This window comes from Hipposideros armiger, unplaced genomic scaffold (assembly GCF_001890085.2).
Source record: "Hipposideros armiger isolate ML-2016 unplaced genomic scaffold, ASM189008v1 scaffold_40, whole genome shotgun sequence".
Lineage (NCBI taxonomy): Eukaryota > Metazoa > Chordata > Mammalia > Chiroptera > Hipposideridae > Hipposideros > Hipposideros armiger.
The window spans coordinates 4,773,718-4,785,300 of NW_017731390.1; the positions used below are offsets into that span (position 1 = coordinate 4,773,718).

The 11,583-nt window shown below is 49.4% G+C and overlaps 1 long non-coding RNA gene across 1 annotated transcript; it reads right to left on the bottom strand.

The window, feature by feature from the left end:
* Positions 1 to 6,057: 6,057 nt before the first annotated feature.
* Positions 6,058 to 11,172, bottom strand: LOC109380771 (uncharacterized). Its single transcript, XR_002123556.1, has 2 exons — positions 11,123 to 11,172; positions 6,058 to 6,558 (listed from the first exon to the last, which is right to left on the bottom strand). It is a non-coding gene; the product is annotated as an uncharacterized LOC109380771 (long non-coding RNA).
* Between the last annotated feature and the right edge of the window lie 411 nt (positions 11,173 to 11,583).

Consider the following 11,583-nt stretch of genomic DNA (forward strand, 5'->3'; position numbering starts at 1 on the left):
GCTGTCCTTGAGCTTCTGCAGGACTGAGATGCAGGGGAATGTGTGTGTGTGTGTGTGTGTGTGTGTGTGGTGGTGGTGGGTGGGCGGTGCCTGTGTGCCTGCCTCTGTCTTCACCCCATACCTCAAGCTCTATCTCAAACCCTCTCCTTATCCAGCATCTCTCCCCGGTCCCTGGGCCTCTGCAGATCTCCATGCAGCTGCCTGGGGAGGCCAGAGGCTCATGACAGTCCTCGTGAGCAGGATGGACCTCGGAGGAGCCTCGGTCTGGGCAGGCATAAGGGGCCGTGTGTAGCTTCTGGGAGGCTTACATAAACACTGGCTAGGACGGGGAGGGAAAGGCGGGGGGTGCAATGGGCTGCCCAGGAAAAAAAAAAAAGCAATCCCAGCCCCACCAGCTCAGCGTGAGTAGAAAGAAGGAACAAGGATCATTTTCTCTCCTCTCATCCCTCTCCCCTGGTCTGCAGCTGTTAGTTGGGCTGGAAAGACTGCAGTATCTTGGGGGAGGGTGGCAGGGGAAGGAGAGAAAGACAAATTTGGGATTCCTCCCCTTCTTCTAAATTGGTGGGGGGGAGAAGCAATTTGCCAAAGAGGTTTTCAATGCCACAGGAAGGAGCTTTGGCTCATTAGAATGCACAGTTTGCACCCTGAAAAAAAAATCTGTGCTCGTTGCAAAAATGCAGACGTGTGTAGGGGCCCAGCAGAGATTTAAAAAAAAAAAAAAGCGCTAGCTCTGCAATGCAGGATCTGCAAAGTTTTGGTGCCATGAGGAAATGTGGGTCGTGCTCGCTCATTTCATTTGCTTGTTCCTGCTAACCTACTGTCCGCCTGACTCCAGCACAGTCTCACCTCCCATCAAGAGGCACTGCCGCTCAGAAACAGGAACATGGGCAGGGGGCTGGAGCAGAGAGCTGGAAGTGGGGGGTCTGGGGTTAGAGTGCTGAGAGAAGGATTCTACAGGCTCCCAGGGCCAGGTGGATAGAAGGGGACACTTCCATGAGGGATGGAGGTTGAACTCATCTTTAGCACCCGAGTTTGTTCTCCAGCTGGGCTGGGGTTAGTGTGAAGTTCTTCCAGATCGCCTCCCCCCTCCCCGCTCTTACCCCACCCTCAGCGCCTCCCTATGCCCAGCTGGCAGAAGGACTTTCCCCTTCCTGTCCACTAACCCCACAGACCACTGCTACAGAAAGAACCCTTGCTTGGTGTCTCTGACCCCACAAATCGCTGAACTCTCCTTGTGCTAATCCTGGAATGGGCACTTGCTGCATCTCTGTGTGGCATCCTCCTTCCTAGAAGGAGGGGACCAGGCAGCCTGATTTGAGAAGCCCAGGCTGAGGGAAACCAAGACATGGCTCCCAGCTGACAGCACATCAGTTTCAGGGCTGGCATGGGGCATTTTGTGCTCTTGGCTTGAGGAGGCCCTTTTTGGTTCATTTAGGGCCTAGGGCTCGGGGTTGTATAAACACCAAGGGGCTGCCTGGGAGGAGAATGTGCCTGGGAAAACCGTGTTTCTTTCCTGGGTGTTTGTTCCCCTGGTGCTTCAGGAGAGACAAAAGGAGACAGTAGCAGGATAGAGAGCCAGGAGACAAGGAGAAGGGCTCCTTTCTCCTTTTTCATCTTTCCTCCTGTTTCCTCCCGCCAGCGGAGGACAGGGCCGAGTGTGTTTGTGCCGGCTGGGCTCGAGGCTCACGCGGGCTGCCGGGGTCACATGGGCCGGGCATGTGCAGCCTGCTCCATTTCTACCACAACAACTCGCTCATAAACAGCCGGGCTGCTGCTGGCGGTGGCGGCGGAGACATGTGCAAGCGAGGGGGTGGGGCACGTGGCCCTGCCCGAGCCAAGGGAAGGCGCTCGCTCAGCACTGCCTCTCCCTTCCCCACACTGGCGCTGCCTCGCCACAGGAAATTCCTAGTGCTCTCTTGCTGCTGCAAAACATGTTTTTTGGGAAGTGACTTTCAATAAGGATGGAGTCAATGGACTATTTCAAAAGAGATAGAACAGATAATCAGTCCGAGACAGCCGTCTGCTCATCCTTGCCCTGTCTTTCTTAGATCCCTGTACCCCTTGGAGTGGAAGGCAGAGCAGGAGTCACATGTTTCCAATTCTCACCTGTTTCTTCCTCCTAAATGATACAAAATTGGAACCAACCGGGGCCCTCAGGGTGATCGCATTGGGATGAGGGGCTGCGGTTCCCTAAGACGGTGGTTCTCAGTCTCCACCTGCCAGCAGGTAGATTAGTAGTCCTAGGGTTAGTAGCAGGTTCAGCATCACCTGGGAACCTAATGGAAATGCAAATTCTCGGGCCCCATTGAATCATAAACTCAGTGGCAGAGCCCAGCAATCTGAGTTTTAATGAGCCTTCCAGGTGATGCTGATGCCCCCTGAAGTCTGAGAACCATTTGTTCCCCAGCAATCAGTCCTGTAGGAGAACCTAGCCCAGGATCTGGGGAATGTCCACTTTCCCCCTTTGTGCTTCTTCCACTCAAAGTTTAGCTAGAAAGCACAACCAGACACAGTTCGACTCTGTGTAAAAAGCATTTATTGAGTGCCATTGTGTGCAAGGACTCTGGAAATGGGGGCAGATGCGTAGTGGGAGGATGAGTAGCTGAAATCTGAAAGGGGTAGGGAAGGTACTGGGGAAAGAATAAGGGGAAGAAAACGCTAGGTTTGTAATTGTTTATTCTTTCGCCATCTTACCTACTTTTCTTCCTGTCCTGTGGCTCCTATTAGAGCAACTGATTGGGGTTTAAGTGGTTTTGAGACTGGAGGTAGAAACTGATCCATTGTCTATTTTTGCTGGCCATGGGGACCCCAAGCTAGTTGCAGCCATAGGTCCTTGACTCCCCATGCATAACTAAGAGAATATGAGCAACACACACACACATGCGTTCCCTGGGATCTTGGAGGCAAGGGTAGGGAGAGCCAAGAAAATGAATGAGGTCCCAGAGGGTTGGAAGTACCCCACAAAATGTGTTTAACAGATAACAAGCAGGAAAAGTCTTTCAATGGGGGAGGGTGGGGACAATCATGGCCTATTCCAACTTCCTGAGACCCAGAAACTGTGACCAGAGGAAGCAGCGGGTCCCTAAGGCAAATCACAAAGGCTCCTGAAAATGAAACCTGAGCCTGGAGAGCTAAGTGACTGGACTGGGGGATCTGAAGGGTTCCCTTACACAGGCAAACAGAGCAAGGGCAGGCATGGGGGAATTGGAGGAAGCCAGGGATAGAAGCCTTGCTCAGGTCCTCTCTCTTGCCTTCCCTCTTCCATCACATGCAGGCCCTCAGGAGCACAGCTCCCATTACTATCTCAAGTGTGATCAGTTGACACCTGGCTTCTCCCTGCCTCATTTTTTGAGGAATATGCTTTCCTCTGATTATCATAGAGCCCTTTCTCTCACTTCCCTGCAAGGTTTCCTCTCTGAGCCTGAAAGCCTCTGGGCTCAAGGAGCAGACAGCCCTGCAGGCTCAGCTGCAGTGACCTACATTAGTTCTCCCCTAGGCCCTGGGTGTGGGGGCTGAGGTTTCAAGATAGGAACTTGGGAATCTGGCACAGGTCTACAGATGACGACGTCAGGGAGACAGACTGAGAGACCGTGTGGCAGGACTGAGTTCTCACTTGGTCATTTGTAGATGATATCAGACGACCCTCCAACCCCCAAAGGCAAAAAACGTTTCTGAGCACGACCTCTTGGATAGGAGCCAGAGGTCTCCAACCGGCCTGGTCTCTCCCTATTCATTAGATTTGGGTGTGGTTTCTGCTGCTCCCCATTCTTCATAAACGCCCCCCCCCAGTCCACTGCAGCTGGCTGGAAAGGCTTCCTTGGCCTTGATGTGGACCAGTGAGTTCACATTTCAGCTGATTTATTTCAGGGACATGGAGGCTGAGTAAAGGTGGTCAGATATGCAGAAAGCCACTCCCAGGCTTTACTATATAGACACCCAAGGGCTCTGAGAAGGAGCCAGAAGGAGTCCTAGAGCCAAATCGCCATTTACAAGCCCCTTACCTCAGGACCCTGACAGCTGAATCTCTCCTTCCAGCTACAGGCCTTCTGGAACAGGGAAGGCAGGTTCTGAAATAGGTGCTTTTTCTCTCTCTCACTATAAACTTGTGTTTAGGATGCCCACCGCCTCCAGATTGTGGATGTTTTGCCTTGGCAAGGAAATCCTATTGTGGGGGTAGGAAATTAGGTGGTGGTGACAGAGAATGATATATGAACCTTTTGCTTAGGGGAGGGAGGGAGGGAGGAAGGGAAGAGCGAGCGAGCGAGCGAGCTGGTAAGCACGCTGTGCTGGACTGGGTGGCTCTTCTGTCCAAAGGGCTTCCCCTCCGCCAAGCCCCAGCCCAAAGCCCAGGAAGTCCAGAGTTTGGCACCCAGCCAGGGTGAGAGCATTCCTCACAACTCTGACAGGCCGGGGGTGGGGTGGTGATGGTGTTCCCACCGCGAGGATGGGGGAGGGGAAGGAAACGCGCAGAGGAGGAAATGACCACAGAGAAGAGGGTGAGGGTAAGAGGTGCGGAGCTGGCTCTCAGTGCCACGAGTCCCTTTTAGAGAGGGTGGAGTCTGGATGCTTTCCCAACGGCCACGAGAAGGGTCTCCAGCTTCAGAGCAGATGACCCCTAGGTCACCTCTCTGCTCAGGGTCATTACTGACATCCCACACTGTCCTCTAGAGATTGCCTCGCTCTCTCCCTCCCTTCCTCTGGGGCTGTGGTTGAGCTCGGGAGCCCCCGAGTGGCGAAAATCTGAAACTGCAGCTGGACTGGGGGAGGAGCCCATTGGGTCTCCCTCTGTCTCTCCACCAGGGCCCCTCCCTTTTCCTCCCCTAGGCGCTGAACTCTGGAAATAGCACCTGGTAATGAGAGCGCTGACAGATGCTGAGTTATAGGAGAGCAAGTGGCTTCCCTAGTCCTTAACGTTCTAGCTTAATCGCTTTGGGGCTGTTTCCCTAAAAGATAGGACACTGTTTCCCTATTTGCCCTAGGACTCCTCCCATTCCCTTCTCCACACACTGCTCCTTAACATGCCTCAGGGTAGCGAGCTTCTTGGCTACAACGAGGTCCACCTCCTTAGGCTCCAAGACTTGTAGCTCTTGGGCTGTCTGCTGTTCATGACCTCTATGACTTTGGAGGGACAAATAGCACAGTGGTCATTCTGATTTTAAATTTGCCCTTCCCTGTCCTTCCTTCCGAGTACGACATGACGTACAACTCTTTCTCCCAGCTGGCTTCCAACCACATACCTTCCATTACCCCAATTCCATACCCCGTCTCTCATGCGGGGAGGAAATTGACCAAGTCTAGCTCAGATTTTTTCCCAAGGAAACCGGTTCCCTCTGTTTGGGTTCATTTGACCTCTATTTTCTAGCTTTTGTTGGTTAGCCCCCTTGTTCTGTGCATCAAGGCTTCCCATTGGACTAATATTTGCTGTTCTACCCACACCCCCTTCCTACAGCGTGATCTCCTGGGGTTCTTCTCATCCAGGACAACTGTTCCCAAAGCTGAGAGACGAGGAGACTCCGTTTTGGAAATAATTTATGTCAGCTTCAGGAGTATGAGCCCATAAAGGGAGAGCTACTTCTAGTATTGTTGGGGAAAGGTAGGTGGTGAAGGAGGCAAAAAGCAGAACACTGTCCCTAGGAGAGTCCATATTCCCGCTATCCAGCCCATAATTAAACAACACTTGGTTCTTGTCCGGTGTGTGAGGATCTCAGAGAGCTATGCCAATATCATGAAGAGCTCTACGGAAAATGGAGGTGGAGTAGAGGTAACCAACTTTGCAGCTAGGGATTAACACATCAACTCTAGTCCCAAAGTAGTTTCTTTGATATGATATCCCTTCTCTTGAATTTGCCTCATCTTTTAATTATTAATGAGGGAGCTATGTAGATACGAAATCATTTTAAGCAGAGGCAGCCACGTTCCCCTATTGTACTCCATCCCGCCCTCAGTCAACTTTACTCTCCCCAGGCTGCTGCCTCACAATCACCCTGAAGGGGGCACTTTTGTTCAGTCGTTAGTTCGTGCCAGCGAAGAGAGCCCCAGGAAGGAAACACAACAATGTTTGGTTGATCACGTGTTGGGGGTGGGATTCTCGCAGGGGTTGCTGGGACAGGGAAGGGAGGTCCACGTGGAGTGGGCGGAGCCCACTGAAAGTTTTGGCGGGGCTGGCAAAGGGAGGAAAATACCCAAATTTGAGTTGTGATTAAAAAAAAAAAAAAAAAGGCAGCAGGGGGAATGTGTCCTGCCCTCAGAGAGGCCCAGCAGAGGAGAGAAGGGGAGCGGCACATGAGCACCCTGCTTGTGGATGCCTGGAACGCAGGACAGGGTGTCTTGTCTGCCAGAAAAAGTTCGGACCCGGGGCCGAGCTTTGGAGCCGGAAACTGGCTCCATGCTGGTTCCCCAGCCTCCCATCCTTCTGAAGAAGGGAAAGGTGTCCTCTCCATCCATGGTCTCATTTCGGTGCCATGTGGGGCTGGGGTAATGCCAGTCACGCAATCCATCTATATTTACCTTTCCAAGAAAGAGCCTCAGGAGGAAGCCGCCCAGATGAATCCTCGCTCCCTGGGGAAAAGTCAAAACAAACCCCTTTTAAAAAAAGACCTAGTTCTGACCACTGTTAGCAAGAAAACACAGCTTCATACAGTCTTTAAGCTGGAAGGAACCTTAAAGATGACCTATTTCAATTTTCTTTTTGGGCTGGGGAAATCAAGACCCAGACATGTAAAAGGGCTTGCCGCATGCACTTTCCACACCATAGGCATTCCTTTCAAAGGATGTAGGTTATAGAAACGGAATTCCACCATTCCAAAACCCCTAGAGAAATAGTGAAAGTGTCGGCTTTAATTCTATCCCTACTTTTAGCCAGAGGGCAGAAGGGAATGATCATTATCCCATTAGAGATAAAATAGGCAGAGAATTGTTTGGGGATTTGATTTATGGGTCCTACAGGTTTCCTAGGCTCCCTCACAGCTGGCAGCTCCACTTCTCCCTCTCGGCCTTTATTCTTTGCTATCTTGAGTCCTTATATGTCTTAGTTCAGGGATTTCCACAGCTTAAAACCTAATGGTTTGGAAGCAAGAATTCTCTTTCCGTCTTAGAAGAGCTTCTTTCTCTTCCCAGGTTTCAGTTTTGTGGTGGTTTATCCACCTCATCTTGTGAATGGAGATCAAGAGCAGACTTCCAATCCCAAAATTCCAGCCTTTTGGTTTTGGGGGAGAAAAGCATGTTTACTTAGTCTGGAGCAGTGAAATCCTACACTTTGGATTTCTGAGCTGTAAAGTTTCCAGAAAAAAAAAAAGTGGGGGACTGATGTAAGATTGCCAACTTTTTATTTTGCCAAGTAAGGACATTAAAAAAACTACCACCACCAATTGCTATTTACTATCACCACCATTTCACAAAAGAAAGGACATCTTAACACACACAAAATAGGAAGCATGTAATCTCAAAATAAATATCAGTTCTAGGCCACCCTGCCTTGACTTAAATGGGTACTATTTAGTGCTTTTTTTTTTTCATTTTGTTGAAGATCGGCTCCAGTTTAGTCTATAAGTCTGTTAGACCAGTGGTAGGCAAACTATAGCCTGAGTGCCAAATCCAGCCCAATAACCGTTTTCCTATTTGTCACAAGCTAAGAATAAGTTCAGAATTTTTAAATAGTTGAAAAATCTAAAATAATATTTCATGACACAAGAAAATTATATGAAATTCAAATTTCAGCGTCCCTAAATAAAATTTTATGAAATAGTGGAACTCCGATTGCTGCTTGATCTCATACCAGAGCCTTTGCTTTTAAACACTGAATCTCCCACCTGTCATTCCCTCTATATTGTGATGCCACTAGTACCTTAGGTTAACCAACCACTCACCATTAGTCACACTCTTTCATCTACATATTGTCATTTTTGCTACAATGGTAAAGTTAAATAGTGCAAGAGACCCCGGGTCTGTGAAAGCCTAGAATATTAACTATCTAGCCCTTTAAGAATAGGCTGGCCAACCTCTGGTATAGACTTTAAGGCAGTGTTTTTCAAACTTGAGGTGCATCAGAACCACCTGGAGAGCTTGGTAAAACACAGACTAATGCACCCCAGAGTTTCTGATTCATTAGGTCGAGGGTGGGGCTGGAGAATTTGCATTCCTAACAAGTTCTCAGGTGATGCTGATGAAGCCAGTCTAAGCCCACACTTGGTCTAGTGAGGAAGAAAACATGCCTTTTGTTTATGGAATTGCCATCTGTCTTGTCTTAGAAATCTTGACCACAAGTCCTCCTCCCTCACCCCTTCCCACTTTCTATTGATCAACATATTCTGCAAATTGATAATGTGAAAACCACGCTCAAGCATTACCAGGTGCCACACGCTATGATAAACACTTTACATGGATTATCTCATTTAATCCTCATAATAACCCTGTGTGGTAAAGTACTACTATAGTCATTTTGCAGATGAGGAAACCGATGTAGAGGTTAAATAACACATAGCCATAAATGGTGGAACCGTGATTGCCTCTTGCTGTCTCACACCAGAGCCTTTGCTCTTAACCACTGAGTCTCCTGCCCTTCCCTCTAGATCCCCATACCACTAGTACATTAACCATTCATCATCTCACACCTGGACTAACGGCCTTCAAGTTGGCCTCCTGCCATCAGTGCAAAGAAATATTTGCTAGCTTTTAAAAACACAAATCTAATCATTCCACACTTTGCTGGAAATCCTTTGATGGTTCGCCTTGACTGATAAATTATCCATTCTTAACTGGGCCTTCAGACTTTTCATAATCTGGTCTCAATCCACTTTACCTGCTTTACTCCCTATGCTCCCCACTATCCAAACTAAATGCCAGCCAACTTCTCCCATTTACTGCAATACATCCTTTTATCCCATGCTTTGTAATGTTATCATCTGTCTGAAATATTCTACTGTCTCAACCTTTAAGACCCACCTCAGTTGTCACTTCCTCAATTCCTTCCAGATATCATATTCTTTCTTCTCTGTCCTAGATTTCACTATTTTTTAAACTGTATTAGTGTTGTGACTGTCATTCTCAACCAAGATAAAGGTCAAGGGTAGATGCTTTCTCTTAATAAAGCTCAACAGCTCATTTTCTCCTTCACTGAATATTTATTAAGTGCTACTTTGTGCCAGGTATGAAGATATAGCAGTGAACAAAACATGAAGCTTACATTCTAGTGGGAGAGGACAATAAACAAGGTAAATTATATGTTAGATGGTATTAAGAACTATGAATTAAAATAAAGCAGAAAAAGAGGAGAGGAATTTTGGAGTTTACATAGGGTGGCCAGAGGAGGTCTGATGAAAAGATGATATTTAGGAGAGCTGAAGGAAGTGAGAGAAGGCATGTGACTATCTGAAGGTGGAGGGAACAGTAAATGAAAGGACCTGAACAGACATATGCCAGGTGTGTTTGAAAAACAGCTAAGAGGTGAGTGTGGCAGAAGGGAAGTAAAGAAGGGGAAAGCAATAGGAGTGGAAGTCAGAGAGTAGGGGGCCAGATCCTATATAGGCCAAAATGATGATGATTTTGTTTGTACGTCAAGTAAAATGGGAAGCCATGCAAGTTTTGAGCAAAGAACATGATCTCATGTCTTATCAGGATCACGATGACTGCTGTGTTGAGAGCAGACCTAAGTGGGGGAAGGCAAAAGTTGAAACTGAGAGACTGATTACAAGGTTACTGCAATAGAAACGTGAGATTTGATTATGGCTTAGACCAAGGTGGAAGATGTGGAGGTGTTCCAAAGGTGTGTGATTGTGGCTATATACTTTGAAGACCAATGGGATTGAAGACTGATTGGATATAAGGTGAAAAGAAAGAGGAAGGCTGAAGAAAAAACATGATTTGGGCAGAGGAAATTCAGGAGTGTGATTTTAGATGTAAATTTGAAATGCCTATCAGACAGGCAAGTGGATATGTCTCCTAGGCAGTTGGCTATACAATTTTGAAGTTATGGGATTAGAACAGAAAGAAGATAAAAATTTGGCAGTTTTCAGCGTAGATGGTATTGGAAGTCTTGACACTGAAACAGGTCACCATTTTCTATGTGCCCTCTCACCAAATCCCCTTCATTGGTATCCCTAATCCCAATAGTCCCTTGCAGTTCTGAGGCCCCAGTATGGTGGAAGAGGACTGGGGATCTCTTGGCTTCTTAACACATTCACACCCATTTGTTTAAAATTTCCAGTGCTTCATACTTTGGGTCCACAAAGCAGAAAGACATAGTTTTAATTAGGTTATCACATTAAGCCAAAATGTTAGTCATCTCCATCACCATATGGATTGAAAAAATATATACACCTCAACAGAAAAGAAAAACAATCAATTAAAACCATTTCAAAGTTTTTCCATGAGGAATTCTCTGAGGATTTGTTGGCTGGAAATTAACACACGCACACCACACACACACACACACACACACAGAACATTTAGAGATAAGAGTAAGTGCTCAGCATAGGAAAATACTCTCAAGTATTCCTATTCCCAGTAAGGTAAAAATCTCTTCCGAGATTTCCTTTGCAATAGATGATAGAAGTGACTTCAGAAGGCTGGGGAGATGGCCGTTGGGAAAGAACTGTTGGTAGTTGGCAATACTTCATTCCAGGGAGGTTGTAGCAACAACTCCCTCAGCAGCAGACATCATAGATTTTCCTCCCTCTGGGAACCAGAGGTTTGTCCGTTTCTGGTCTGGATCCCTTAAGAGACAAAGGACTTCATTTTCTCCCATACCAGTGTGGGGCAGCTGGGGAGTAGAGGGGGTGGAGGGGTCAGAATTCTACCCCCCAGGAAACACACACAAGCCTGAATCCTGAGTCTGGTCCAGGAGGCGTGCGGCTCTGCGGGGGCCGCGGGCCCCTCCCGCAGAGCTAGGAGGCTTGTCAAGGTGCCTGGGTAAGGGGCCGCCCCGTTTAGGCCCGGTACATGAGCGTTAGGTACACGTCCACGAAGGGCGCCTCTACCTCCCGAAGCCCCCCTTCCTGCCTCACAACTCCATTCTCTGACGCTCCTTTTTCCCGGGGAGCCTCCGCATTCCCCATCCACTCGCCGCCCTGGCCCTTTCTTTCCTCCCCTGACCCACCCCCGACTCGCCCCTCCCCCGGCAGCCCACCTTCACCCCGCTCCTCCGCGGGCTCCTCGGTCCTCGCCCCTGATCCCCGGCCTCCCCTAGCCGGCCCCCGGCGCCGGGGCCCCCGCGGCCCCCTACCCGCCCCCCTCGCGGCGGCGGCCCCTTTCACAATAGCGCGGCCTGCCTCCCTCCTCTGCGCTCCGGGTTCGCTCCCGCCCGCTGCCCTCCCGGCGCATGCGCCCTTCGGTCGGCGGCGGCTGCGGCGGTGGCGGCTACGAGCGGCTCCGTTTTTTTAAAGGGAAACGCTGAGGCGCCGGGGGTGACTGTGGGGGAGGGGACCCCGAGCTGCGGAGACCCCCGGGGAAAGAGACAGATCCCCTCCTGGAGTAGGAGGGCTTTGGGCGGATCCATCCCTCCCACCCCCTCCTGAGGAGGAGCGGGGGGGAAATGGAGGCTCGGGGCGGCTGAGGCGAGCTCCGGGGCGGGGGGCCGGGGCGGGGAAG